Source organism: Phyllobates terribilis, unplaced genomic scaffold, assembly GCF_046119375.1.
Source record: "Phyllobates terribilis strain yellow unplaced genomic scaffold, ASM4611937v1 Scaffold_65__1_contigs__length_7625178, whole genome shotgun sequence".
Lineage (NCBI taxonomy): Eukaryota > Metazoa > Chordata > Amphibia > Anura > Dendrobatidae > Phyllobates > Phyllobates terribilis.
In genome coordinates, this window is record NW_027362825.1 from 1,767,406 (window position 1) to 1,780,145 (window position 12,740).

The following is a 12,740-nucleotide window of genomic DNA, read 5'->3' on the forward strand; positions in this document are numbered from 1 at the left end:
GACAGACTCACGTTCATAAAGATGAACAAATCATGGATTCGCAAGGACTTTTCTAATCCTGTGTTATCCTTGGGAGGCTAAAAGCTTGAGGATTTGGTAATATCACCTCACCATCCGTTTTAAGCAACTGTGGGGCAATTGATGCCACTTAACCCTAGAACGCATGACCATAAAAATCTACACTTTCATATACCTGGGGCCTTTTAGGCCCGTGTGCAAATAACATTGAATAACTCAAACTAAAATGACAAACAACTATATACGTGAAGAATACCTACAGTTTCAAAATTCTAACTAAAGTAATCTTGCAGAAAATAGAAAACAATTAACAGGGCGGGACTGCGAGGCCCCAGGTATGCGTTCTAGGGTTAAGTGGTGTCTGTGCCACAATTTTGGGAAAAAATGGAAACTCTTTTTGGAGTCCCCTTGCTGTGTCTTACGTGACGTTGGCATCGTCAATTCCAGGTGGGTTGGGTCGCTCCCCCCCCCCCTTTTAACTGTAAGAAACTACATACACTATGGCTTGGGGTAACACAGATGATTGAGTCTGAAGAGCTGTTTACTCAGAGGTCTGCTCCAAATCTTCAGTGTCTGCTAGTCAGCGTAGAATTTTTAACTGCATCTAGCCTAGGCAATACTTTGGGCGTAGTAGCCCAGCTGCGAAGCAAGCTGCACCGCCTGTGTATCTAATAAGAATTTTTAAATGCATCTAGCCTAGGCAGACTGTGGGGACCCCCAACCAAACCCAGACGCTCAGCCCCCCTACCGCCCCCCTTTCCTTGACAATACAATAATGTAACTCTTACAACTGGATGGGTGAGGATCGGTCACAGCTTTATTAACTCTTTATACTCATTCCATTAGAAAGACATTTTATTTCTAAAATAATTCAGCTTGTTGCAGCATGCCCTGGGTCTCCACTCCGGCAACTTGGCCAACAAGTGTAACTCTCCAACATGTCCTTTCTATTTCCAGGCCACGGAGGATCCTGCGTACTCGTATGCAGGACTCTGACCCCCACCCATCACTCTTAACGCTTGTTCCACTCCGTCCTGGAGTCCTGACAGGAATATGTTCAGTCCAATATCCATTAAGTGAACACCGTCGGGCCGTATGAGGCCTGCTTTATCTCCTTCCAGTTGTCGGTGTCGTACCACTACACCGCCTCTGTCTCTTCTAAATTTTGCCATCCGAATATTTATTACCCGCCATGTCCGTTCGATGGCCATGATGTCTCGCGCACCTTGCCATACCGCTATCGGCACAATCTCTGACCATACTATAGCTAGTTTTGTGAAAAATTCTCTGAAGCGCTCAGTGTCTAGTTTCATTATTGCCATTAGTTATGCGCTCTTGTGATGACCTAGGTTGTTTCCCCCGGCCTGTATAACTAGGATGACCAGACATCTTGCCTCTCTCCCTACCTTGATTACCTCCATTAGTACCTATGGCCATAGCAGGCCTTTAATACCTCTCCAGTTGAAATATGTGTTATGAAACTCTAATTTCCTCCCGCCTGGGCGGACTTTCGCCCTTTAATCTGCCCAGTATATATACGAGTGGCCTATCACCCACACTGTTGGCTTAGCGTCACCTGTAAAAGAAACAAACCACGTTAGGATAACAAGTCTGGTCTTATGTATCTTGCCAAACACGTGGATCACCATCTCTCTATCCTCTGAACTTCCGTTTCTGACAGTCCTGCTCTTGCTGCTTCTGTGGCCGCGCCTATGCGGAATGAGTGTGTCCCGTAATCTTTGGGGTGGTTCCCTGCCGATGTTATGCATTTATTAAATATAGCTTGGAACTGGTATCTTGATAATGGCGTCCCATCAATGTGTGATAGGAACAAATTACTTTGTGATCTGATGGTTAGATATGGTTTTACTATTGTTACCCGAATCAGTGTACCGTTTGTGGGTTGTAGAAGTACCCAAGTGCCCCTGCCCGCTGGAACCATTTTCGATTTGTGTATGCGTAGACGTATTGCATTATTGCCTATGACTACGTCCTGGTGTAATAAGCCTCCATTGGTGCTAATTTTGGATTGAGGGACTAATTCGCTTATGCATAGCGCCCCGAAGAAGGCGATCACAAATGCAGTAGACAGTAGTGTTGCTTCAAATTGTGAGTGTCATGTTAATGGTGTTAGGGATATGATGTGAGAAATCAGTTTTAGTGACACGGGACGGGACGTCTACACTCCTGACTTGGCTGACCCCTTTTCCACCCTTTTATGGATTGTCTGATGATGAATCTTTGTCACATCTCCCCAATTCAGTAGTTGGAAGTGAAATGCTACTCCGGTCAGACACCGCTGCGCTGACGCCCCTGATATGCCCCTCATCATTAGCTGGTGGAGAAATTCTATGGTGACTTGTGATCTGGCTTGTTCACATTGGTCAACCCGTCTGCCTGCTACTAGTCGTGTCCACTCTTCCCATGCCTTACCGTATGCTTGCCACGTCGACGGGTCAACTGACGCTCTGATTAATGGCATCAACTATTCGCCACTAGATCCCATAGGGAAGGTGGGCAACTGTTGTCCCGATGGGTGGGCATTGTGGAAGAGCTCTGTGAAAATCTGCCAATTGAATTGTTATAAAGCGTTAGCAGCAGCTTTAGACCCCTCAGCATAGTGGCTAGCGCGGACCCATAAATTGTGTTTTAGGCACAGGAATGCTAGCCTGGGTAGTAGGCCTAGCACTGGGAGAGACGATGATGCCATCTTATTAATGCAGTGCGCTAAGCTGGTGTTTTTTGTTATGAAGCGTATATTTTTGTAAGCCAGGAGCGTGCCCCATATTTCTATTGCTACCACAATTGGGAAGAAAAATTATTTTCAGGGCTAGATGCAGCGAAAAATTATTATTAATTGAAAAGCTGGTGGAGCTTGGTATAGATGGCCTAATACAATGAGACCCACACACTGCTAGAAGGCCAAATATTTTTTCAGAGTTAGATGCAGAAAAAAATTATATTCAGTTTGCAACCTGATGGAGGTCAGTATAGATGGACTAATAGGACAAGTCCCACACACTGCTAGAAGGCCAAATATTTTTTCAGAGGTAGATGCAGACAAAAAATTATTTTGAATTTGCAACCTGATGGAGGTCAGTATAGATGACTAATAGAACAAGTCCAACACACTGCTAGAAGGCCAAATATTTTTAGAGTGCTAGATGCAGAAAAAAATTATATTCAGTTTGCAACCTTATGTAGGTCAGTATAGATGGACTAATAGAACAAGTCCCACACACAGCTACAAGGCCAAATATTTTTTCAAAGGTAGATGCAGAAAAAAATTATATTCAGTTTGCAACCTTATGGAGGTCAGTATAGATGGACTAATAGAACAAGTCCCACACACTGCTAGAAGGCCAAACATTTTTTCAGAGCTAGATGCAGAAAAAAATTATATTAAATTTGCAACCTGATGGAGGTCAGTATAGATGTACTAATAGAACAAGTCCCACACACTGCTAGAAGCCCAAATATTTTTTCAGAGGTAGATGCAGAAAAAAATTATATTCAGTTTGCAACCTTATGGAGGTCAGTATAGATGGACTAATAGAGAAAGTCCCACACACTGCTAGAAGGCCAAATATTTTTTCAGAGCTAGATGCAGATAAAAATTATTTTTAATTTGCAACCTGATGGAGGTCAGTATAGATGGACTAATAGAGAAAGTCCCACACACTGCTAGTAGGCCAAATATTTTTTCAGAGCTAGATGCAGATAAAAATTATATTCAATTTGCAACCTGATGGAGGTCAGTATAGATGGACTAATGGAACAAGTCCCACACACAGCTAGAAGCCCAAATATTTTTTCAGAGGTACTGTAGATGCAGATAAAAATTATTTTTAATTTGCAACCTGATGGAGGTCAGTATAGATGGACTAATACAACAAGTCCCACACACAGCTAGAAGCCCAATATTTTTTCAGAGGTAGATGCAGAAAAAAATATATTCAGTTTGCAACCTGATGGAGGTCAGTATAGATGGAGTAATAGAACAAGTCCCACACACAGCTAGAAGCCCAAATATTTTTTCAGAGGTAGATGCAGATAAAAATTATATTTAATTTGCAACCTGATGGAGGTCAGTATAGATGGACTAATAGAGAAAGTCCCACACACTGCTAGAAGGCCACATATTTTTTCAGAGCTAGATGCAGATAAAAATTATATTCAATTTGCAACCTGATGGAGGTCAGTATAGATGGACTAATAGAACAAGTCCCACACACAGCTAGAAGCCCAAATATTTTTTCAGAGGTACTGTAGATGCAGATAAAAATTATTTTTAATTTGCAACCTGATGGAGGTCAGTATAGATGGACTAATAGAGAAAGTCCCACACACTGCTAGAAGGCCAAATATTTTTTCAGAGCTAGATGCAGATAAAAATTACTTTTAATTTGCAACCTGATGGAGGTCAGTATAGATGGACTAATAGAGAAAGTCCCACACACTGCTAGAAGGCCAAATATTTTTTCAGAGCTAGATGCAGATAAAAATTATATTCAATTTGCAACCTGATGGAGGTCAGTATAGATGGACTAATAGAACAAGTCCCACACACAGCTAGAAGCCTAAATATTTTTTCAGAGGTACTGTAGATGCAGATAAAAATTATTATTAATTTGCAACCTGATGGAGGTCAGTATAGATGGATTAATACAACAAGTCCCACACACAGCTAGAAGCCCAATATTTTTTCAGAGGTAGATGCAGAAAAAAATATATTCAGTTTGCAACCTGATGGAGGTCAGTATAGATGGAGTAATAGAACAAGTCCCACACACAGCTAGAAGCCCAAATATTTTTTCAGCGGTAGATGCAGATAAAAATCATTTTTAATTTGCAACCTCATGGAGGTCAGTATAGAAGGACTAATAGAGAAAGTCCCACACACTGCTAGAAGGCCAAATATTTTTTCAGAGCTAGATGCAGATAAAAATTATATTCAATTTGCAACCTGATGGAGGTCAGTATAGATGGACTAATAGAGAAAGTCCAACACACTGCTAGAAGGCCAAATATTTTTTCAGAGCTAGATGCAGATAAAAATTATATTCAATTTGCAACCTGATGGAGGTCAGTATAGATGGACTAATAGAACAAGTCCCACACACAGCTAGAAGCCCAAATATTTTTTCAGAGGTACTGTAGATGCAGATAAAAATTATTTTTAATTTGCAACCTGATGGAGGTCAGTATAGATGGACTAATAGAGAAAGTCCCACACACTGCTAGAAGGCCAAATATTTTTTCAGAGCTAGATGCAGAAAAAAATTATATTCAGTTTGCAACCTGATGGAGGTCAGTATAGATGGACTAATAGAGAAAGTCCCACACACTGCTAGAAGGCCGCATATTTTTTCAGAGGTAGATGCAGAAAAAAATATATTCAGTTTGCAACCTGATGGAGGTCTGTATAGATGGATTAATAGAACAAGTCCCACACACAGCTAGAAGCCCAATATTTTTTCAGAGGTAGATGCAGAAAAAAATATATTCAGTTTGCAACCTGATGGAGGTCAGTATAGATGGACTATTACAACAAGTCCCACACACAGCTAGAAGCCCAATATTTTTTCAGAGGTAGATGCAGAAAAAAATATATTCAGTTTGCAACCTGATGGAGGTCTGTAAAGATGGATTAATAGAGCAAGTCCCACACACAGCTAGAAGCCCAATATTTTTTCAGAGGTAGATGCAGAAAAAAATATATTCAGTTTGCAACCTGATGGAGATCAGTATAGATGGACTAATACAACAAGTCCCACACACAGCTAGAAGCCCAATATTTTTTCAGAGCTAGATGCAGAAAAAAATTTTATTCAATTTGCAACCTGATGGAGGTCAGTATAGATGGACTAATAGAATGATGCTAGGCCCAAAAGATTTTACTTCACTAGGTGCAGTAAAAAAATTGGTATTCTATACACAGGTGGTATATCTTGCAACACAGATAGGCTACTCCACTGACTAACACACTCTGCAATAGGCCAAAAAGGATTAGCTTTGCTAGATTCAGCCAAATGCTGTGAAAAAAACTTGCACAGCACTGGCACAGAACTGCCTGGCAAAAACTGATAGGAACTGATGTAACCTAGTCCTGAAAAGGACTCCAATTACAATTAGTCTTTACTCCCACAATCTATCTATTTAAGAGCACAGACCTGCCTGATAAAAGTCGTAGGAAATGCTGTAACCTAGTCCTTAAAAGGACTGCAATCACAACTATTCCCTACTCCCAAGCTATCTGTAGATTTGTGCGAAAATTGGCTTGAAATTAACAAGGTATAGCGCACACAGCAACAGCGGTGCCGTCTAACACGCAGCTGCAGCAGTGAGAAAATGGTGGCGACGGGGAAAATGGCTTGGTCTTATAGGGCAAGGACATGTGACATACACTGCCAATGACACATGCCCTTGCTTGTGTGAAAAAAAGCACTTCGCTCCGTGTGTGCGCTACTGATAGGCTGACAGATTGCACCTCCCCACTGTAAATGCGGGAAAGAGAAAAAAAAAATGGAGATCTTCATTGTTCCTGCAGAGATCCATCCCCTGCCCCTCCCCCCACCCCGCTGTACACTCAAACTGCGTATTAACATTAATTTTCATCATTACTGAGAAAAAATCCAGTTATGATTTTGGTGCACGAACAGTTATCGAACATAACCTCGAACAGCCGAATTTTTCTCAAATTGTTCGTGTTCGCCGAATGACTCGAACACCGCCCAAAACAGCTCGAATTTGAGATTGGCGAACAGTTCGAGTAGAACAACGCTCATCTCTACTTCTGACATTAGAATTTTCTTTCAAGAAATTGTACAGCTTCACTCCTGTTACTGATTAGTTGGGGGTCCGCTCTATTGGTGGCAATCTCAAATCGAAAACTAAAAGTGATGGGGCTTAGCAAAACCAATTCTCAACGTTCGCACTTTGGCAGTATTCCTTGGGGTCCTTGAGGCAAATCTTAAATGTCCTGAATTTGTGCTTTCAAAAAAGACTTCTGGGAACATCAAATAGTTTCTTTGTGCATATGTTAGTTGTTGCTTTGGCATCGGAAAAATACTATGGATAGGAAAATGGGAGGGACTATTTCATCTCTATGTGTTCTCTGTCCCTATTAGGGCAGAGAGTGAACCTCCTAAGGTGCTGTCGTGGAAGATTCCTAGAAACCGAATTACCAGTAAGTCTAATTTCAGATTTTTTTACCTCAGGCATCAATAGACTATATATGTACTTAATAAACAAAAGCTAAAAGAGCAGATGAACATAGTTTAACAAGTCTGAAATGCGCATGTGATACTGACATCAAAGTTTCACCACAATTTGGGACAAATGTTTTCACTTTCAACATTAACAATCAGTAGAATATTTTCTCTAAATTTGCATCTCCTATCTTCACTCCAATTGTTGGCACCTAAGAAAAAAATAAAGTTTGATGCAACATTATGCTTACAAATTGTGTTTTATGCTCAATCATCACCTGTCCTACAGAGACACAGTCAGAATTACCCTGGCGAATTGAGTAAATTTGAAAATGTAAAAAAAATGCAGAATTGCTGTTTTTTCTATTCATTCACAAAGAATTAATGTAAGTTCTTAAATATGTACGCAAAATAGCGGGACTTTCAAATATAGATAATCTTGCAAAAACAAGTCAAAGTAAAATTAAATACATCCAGTTGTGACATCTACAGTGTGTTGAACATTCCTGAATCTAAATGTGTCCTGCTGAAATAGCTCAGTTGGGAGAGCGTTAGACTGAAGATCTAAAGGTCCCTGGTTCAATCCTGGGTTTTGGCAAAAGTTTTATTCTTCACCCATTAAATTTTAAGCAGAAAATAAACAAAGCATATGGACTGACTGTTTACAGAGAATATAAAAATCCTAATCATTATAACTATCTACAGGAAATAAAATGATAGAAACTTGAGAACTGAACACTTTTAACTTTTGAGGAAAATAATATTTTTTGTAATTTTTCCTTCATTCTGGACGTCATCACTTTGTTTTATTTTAGTTTGACTTAGCTGTATGAGGATTTAAAGGAAACCTGATAGCTAATATGGGCAGCATGTATCAGACACTAGCTGAATGATTTCAGCCATTTATGTTTGACTATGAATCGCTGTGGCATTACTGAGACAAATATGCTTAAATAATATGCCAGGAACAAAGATGTTTGGGGAAAAAGCCAGGAAGGCAAAAAACACAAGCCCCAACTCAGGACCGTCATCTTTCATTCTAAAAATAGGGGTTTCCACGTTAATGGTAAGACAAAGAATCCACAGATTTGGCATTTCTGTAGCGAGGAGAGCCCATTTAAAATGTATGGGGTGCTTGTCTCCATTAGCGCAAGCTGGGCACTAAACTGGCTTATTTGCAATTCTGGATGTTGCAGAGTGAAAACACCTGTTGGACAATAATAGTAATTGCTGGTGTTGATGAATTCATTGTGAGGAGTAATTTATAAAATGGGATCACTTTGGAGGGGTTTCTGCTGTTTTGGAACTTTTGGAACTCCGCAAATGTCACCCTCAAAATATTCTTGCAAAATCTGCATTCCCAAAACGCAAATAGCGCTCTTACTTTCAAAGCCCTGCTGTGTGACCAAACAGTAGTTTCTGAAGACATATGGGGCATCACCGCATTTCAATGAAATTGTGCAACTTTAGATATTTTCACAAGAAAAACTAAATATAGATTGACCTAAATTTACCATTAATATAAAGTACAATGTGTTACAAAATAACACTATCAGAATCACAGGGATATGTTAAGCATTCCAGTGTTATTGCCACATAAAGTGATACATGTCAGATTTAAAAAAAGGTGCTTGGTCATGAAGCTCAAAATTGGCTGTAACTAATAGGTTACAAATCAATATTAAAATAAAAGAAATCATGGTATATTTCCTTTCATCACAAGTAATGCTCATCTTTCTACTGCTTAGCTTAGAAAGAGTTAAATTACAAAAGCAAAAAGAAGTCAGGATAGCCGAGTGGTCTAAGGCGCTGTGTTCAGATCACTGTCTCTCCTGGAGGCGTGGGTTCAAATCCCACTTCTGACATTACCATTTTCTTTCAAAAAATTGTACAGCTTTACTCATGTTACTGATTAGTTGGGGGTCCGCTCTATTGGTGGCAATCTCAAATCGAAAACTAAAAGTGATGGGGCTTAGCAAAACCAATTCTCAACGTTGGCACTTTGACAGTATTCCTGGGGGTCCTTGAGGCAAATCTTAAATGTCCTGTATTTGTGCTTTCACAAAAGACTTCTGGGAACATCAAATAGTTTCTTTGTGCATATGCTAGTTGTTGCTTTGGCATTGGAAAAATACTGGATAGGAAAATGGGAGGGACTATTTCATCTCTATGTGTTCTCTGTCCCTATTAGGGCAGAGAGTGAACCTCCTAAGGTGCTGTCGTGGAAGATTCCTAGAAACCGAATTACCAGTAAGTGTAATTTCAGATTTTTTTACCTCAGGCATCAATAGACTATATATATACTTAATAAACAAAAGCTAAAAGAGCAGATGAACATAGTTTAACAAGTCTGAAATGCGCATGTGATACTGACATCAAAGTTTCACCACAATTTGGGACAAATGTTTTCACTTTCAACATTAACAATCAGTAGAATATTTTCTCTAAATTTGCATCTCCTATCTTCACTCCAATTGTTTGCACCTAAGAAAAAAATAAAGCTTGATGCATCATTATGCTTACAAATTGTGTTTTATGCTCAATCATCACCTGTCCTACAGAGACACAGTCAGAATTACCCTGGCGAATTGAGTAAATTTGAAAATGTAAAAAAAATGCAGAATTGCTGTTTTTTCTATTCATTCACAAGGAATTAATGTAAGTTCTTAAATATGTACGCAAAATAGCGGGACTTTCAAATATAGATAATCTTGCAAAAACAAGTCAAAGTAAAAATAAATACATCCAGTTGTGACATCTACAGTGTGTTGAACATTCCTGGATCTAAATGTGTCCTGCTGAAATAGCTCAGTTGGGAGAGCGTTAGACTGAAGATCTAAAGGTCCCGGGTTTCGGCAAAAGTTTTTTTCTTCACCCATTAAATTTTAAGCAGAAAATAAACAATGCATATGGACTGACTGTTAACAGAGAATATAAAAATCCTAATCATTATAACTATCTACAGGAAATAAAATGATAGAAACTTGAGAACTGAACACTTTTAACTTTTGAGGAAAATAATATTTTTTGTAATTTTTCCTTCATTCTGGACGTCATCACTTTGTTTTATTTTAGTTTGACTTAGTTGTATGAGGATTTAAAGGAAACCTGATAGCTAATACAGGCAGCATGTATCAGACACTAGCTGAATGATTTCAGCCATTTATGTTTGACTATGAATCGCTGTGGCATTACTGAGACAAATATGCTTAAATAATATGCCAGTAACAAAGATGTTTGGGGAAAAAGCCAGGAAGGCAAAAAACACAAGCCCCAACTCAGGACCGTCATCTTTCATTCTAAAAATAGGGGTTTCCACGTTAATGGTAAGACAAAGAATCCACAGATTTGGAATTTCTCTAGCGAGGAGAGCCCAATTAAAATGTATGGGGTGCTAGTCTCCATTAGCACAAGCTGGGCACTAAACTGGCTTATTTGCAATTCTGGATGTTGCAGAGTGAAAACACCTGTTGGACAATAATAGTAATTGCTGGTGTTGATGAATTCATTGTGAGGAGTAATTTATAAAATGGGATCACTTTGGAGGGGTTTCTGCTGTTTTGGAACTTTTGGAACTCCGCAAATGTCACCCTCAAAATATTCTTGAAAAATCTGCATTCCCAAAACCCAAATAGCACTCTTACTTTCAAAGCCCTGCTGTGTGACCAAACAGTAGTTTCTGAAGACATATGGGGCATCACCGCATTTCAATGAAATTGTGCAACTTTAGATATTTTCACAAGAAAAACTAAATATATATTGACCTAAATTTACCATTAATATAAAGTACAATGTGTTACAAAATAACACTATCAGAATCACGGGGATATGTTAAGCATTCCAGTGATATTGCCACATAAATTGATACATGTCAAATTTAAAAAACGGTGCTTGGTCATGAAGCTCAAAATTGGCTGTAACTAATAGGTTACAAATCAATATTAAAATAAAAGAAATCATGGCATATTTCCTTTCATCACAAGTAATGCTCAGCTTTCTACTGCTTAGCTTAGAAAGAGTTAAATTACAAAAGCAAAAAGAAGTCAGGATGGCTGAGTGGTCTAAGGCGCTGTGTTCAGGTCACTGTCTCTCCTGGAGGCGTGGGTTCAAATCCCACTTCTGACATTAGAATTTTATTTCAAGAAATTGTACAGCTTCACTCCTGTTACTGATTAGTTGGGGGTCCGCTCTATTGGTGGCAATCTCAAATCGATATCTAAAAGTGATGGGGCTTAGCAAAACCAATTCTCAACGTTGGCACTTTGGCAGTATTCCTTTGGGTCTTTGAGGCAAATCTTAAATAGAGATGAGTGTTGTTCTACTCGAACTGTTCGCCAGTCTCAAATTCGAGCTGTTTTGGGCGGTGTTCGAGCCGTTCGGCGAACACGAACAATTTGAGAAAAATTTGGCTGTTCGAGGTTATGTTCGATAACTGTTCGTGCACCAAAATCATAACTGGAGTTTTTCTCAGTAATGATGAAAATTAATGTTAATACGCAGTTTGAGTGTACAGCGGGGTGGGGGGAGGGGCAGGGGATGGATTTCTGCAGGAACAATGAAGATCTCCATTTTTTTTTTCTCTTTCCCGCATTTACAGTGGGGAGGTGCAATCTGTCAGCCTATCAGCAGCGCACACACGGAGCGAAGTGCTTTTTTTCACACAAGCAAGGGCATGTGTCAATGGCAGTGTATGTCACATGTCCCTGCCCTATAATTCCAAGCCATTTTCCCCGTCGCCACCATTTTCTCACTGCTGCAGCTGCATGTTAGATGGCACCGCTGTTGCTGTGTGCGCTATAACTTGTTAATTTCAAGCCAATTTTCGCACAAATCTACAGATAGCTTGGGAGTAGGGAATAGTTGTGATTGCAGTCCTTTTAAGGACTAGGTTACAGCATTTCCTACGACTTTTATCAGGCAGGTCTGTGCTCTTAAATAGATAGATTTTGGGAGTAAAGACTAATTGTAATTGGAGTCCTTTACAGGACTAGGTTACATCAGTTCCTATCAGTTTTTGCCAGGCAGGTCTGTGCCAGTGCTGTGCAAGTTTTTTTCACAGCAATTGGCTGAATCTAGCAAAGCTAATCCTTTTTGGCCTATTGCAGAGTGTGTTAGTCAGTGGAGTAGCCTATCTGTGTTGCAAGATATACCACCTGTGTATAGAATACCAATTTTTTGTACTGCACCTAGTGAAGTAAAATCTTTTGGGCATAGCATCATTCTATTAGTCCATCTATACTGACCTCCATCAGGTTGCAAATTGAATATAATTTTTTTCTGCATCTAGCTCTGAAAAAATATTGGGCTTCTAGCTGTGTGGGACTTGTTGTATTAGTCCATCTATACTGACCTCCATCAGGTTGCAAACTGAATATATTTTTTTCTGCATCTACCTCTGAAAAAATATTGGGCTTCTAGCTGTGTGTGGGACTTGTTCTATTAATCCATCTATACAGACCTCCATCAGGTTGCAAACTGAATATATTTTTTTCTGCATCTACCTCTGAAAAA

At 39.4% G+C, this 12,740-nt stretch overlaps 3 non-coding genes across 3 annotated transcripts; all 3 read left to right on the forward strand.

Annotated features, from left to right (window-relative positions):
• The first annotated feature begins 7,754 nt into the window (after positions 1 to 7,754).
• Positions 7,755 to 7,827, forward strand: TRNAF-GAA (transfer RNA phenylalanine (anticodon GAA)). The gene has a single exon. It is a non-coding gene; the product is annotated as a tRNA-Phe (tRNA).
• Positions 7,828 to 9,011: 1,184 nt separating this feature from the next.
• TRNAL-CAG (transfer RNA leucine (anticodon CAG)) lies at positions 9,012 to 9,094 on the forward strand. Its single transcript has one exon. It is a non-coding gene; the product is annotated as a tRNA-Leu (tRNA).
• A 2,177-nt stretch (positions 9,095 to 11,271) lies between these two features.
• On the forward strand, positions 11,272 to 11,354 carry TRNAL-CAG (transfer RNA leucine (anticodon CAG)). Its single transcript has one exon. It is a non-coding gene; the product is annotated as a tRNA-Leu (tRNA).
• The last annotated feature ends 1,386 nt before the right edge of the window (positions 11,355 to 12,740 follow it).